Source organism: Aplysia californica, unplaced genomic scaffold, assembly GCF_000002075.1.
Source record: "Aplysia californica isolate F4 #8 unplaced genomic scaffold, AplCal3.0 scaffold00407, whole genome shotgun sequence".
NCBI lineage: Eukaryota > Metazoa > Mollusca > Gastropoda > Aplysiida > Aplysiidae > Aplysia > Aplysia californica.
Genome location: NW_004797677.1, coordinates 362,878 through 364,314, shown reverse-complemented (window position 1 = coordinate 364,314; position 1,437 = coordinate 362,878). Strand labels below are relative to the sequence as shown.

The 1,437-nt window shown below is 41.2% G+C and overlaps 1 protein-coding gene across 1 annotated transcript in view; it reads left to right on the top strand.

Moving 5' to 3' along the window:
- LOC101859657 (sex peptide receptor) overlaps nt 1-1,437 on the top strand; it is a 159,122-nt gene that overhangs the window by 43,186 nt on the left and 114,499 nt on the right. The gene's annotated exons all lie outside the window — the stretch shown is intronic.

Genomic DNA, 1,437 nt, shown 5'->3' with positions numbered 1-1,437 from the left:
GAGCTCGAGACTTCTTCTTTCCTGTCAAACATATCGTCTTTATCTCCACTCCTTCTTTTTTTCTATTTGTTACTCTCCTGTAACACCTCTAATCTTCGGCACTTGTACGACCTTATTGTGTTGCAAGTGCCGTAAAACTCTAACTAAAAGCTTTTAACAATGATTCTAAAAGTATAGAAATTAAAAGAGAGCTCGAGACGCCACGTTGATAAACCTGTGCGGTGCTACGCAAGCAGACAATTGTTCGTGCGTCATTCTTAAGAGGCGTGCACACTCGTCCTGTTCTCTAGAAGGCTCATAAATACTGACAACAGCCATTAACCAATATTTCCATGATGATGATGATAACAATGATTATAAAAGTTACGTGCTCCTGGCTATGATGTACGGGGTGCGTTTAATAAGGAAGTTTCCTGTTTCTGTAACTTCAAAAACAGTTCCACGTTGAAAGCTGGAATTTTATGATGTTATGGAAGAGAGTGTTTATGATCTCTGTGCCAACCCAATTAGACTTGAGCTTTTATGTGTCCAAAAATGTGTGTTTACATCAGTTACCGTGGAACAAAAATTATGTCAATGGCTCCAGAATTCAAGGAAGTATAAAAATTATGCATATTGTGTTCTTTGACAGTACAGCCATAACTTTGTGCGATGGTTAGTTTCCATTGACACACCACTTGCAATGGTGAATGCCACCGATCAGTAAAAAGAAAAGGCAAATTAAAACCAAGAAGAAGAAGAAGAAGAAGCTAGGGTATCAAGGCTGATATATGTTATCTGCTCGAAACCTTTTAGAAATCCAATAGTACCATGTACCTCAGCCCCGGCTGACCTGTGAAACCGTTCTAGATTTTCCCCGCCCACGTCTTAAGCAAACACAATTTCATAATGACGACCTATCTGGGCATCCGAAAGACGTTCACCTCTTGCTCAGGTAAATAGATACGTAAAAAATGGAACGGAAGGAACTTTGGGCGGAGTGGGTGGGGTTGGGGTAAAAGGTGTTTGTGTGTGTGTGTGTGTGGGGGGGGGTAATTTGTAACTCGCTGTCTCGTTATAGGGATGATCCGGGGGCGGTTTTATAGCCTTTAAATCCACGTTATAAAGAATTCTTGAATAATGACATACCATCTTAGAGTGCAAGGTTTGTTTTCTGTTTTGCCGTAGGAGGATCAAAAGTTCACTTTGCTGGTAGAAGCAAACAAATTTTGATTTATTAAGAATCTGGGCCCGGACTCGTCTTAGATTTATGAGGTGTTTTGCTGCGATTGACTGAAACTCATAAGAATATTATGATTGCGTGTGCGCATGCGACGCGTGTGTGTATGTATGTATGTGTGTGTCTGTGTGTGTGTGTGTGTGTATGTGTTTGTGTGCGCGCGTGTGTGTGTGTGTATGTGTTTGTGTGCGCGTGTTTGTGTGTGTGTGTGTGTGTGT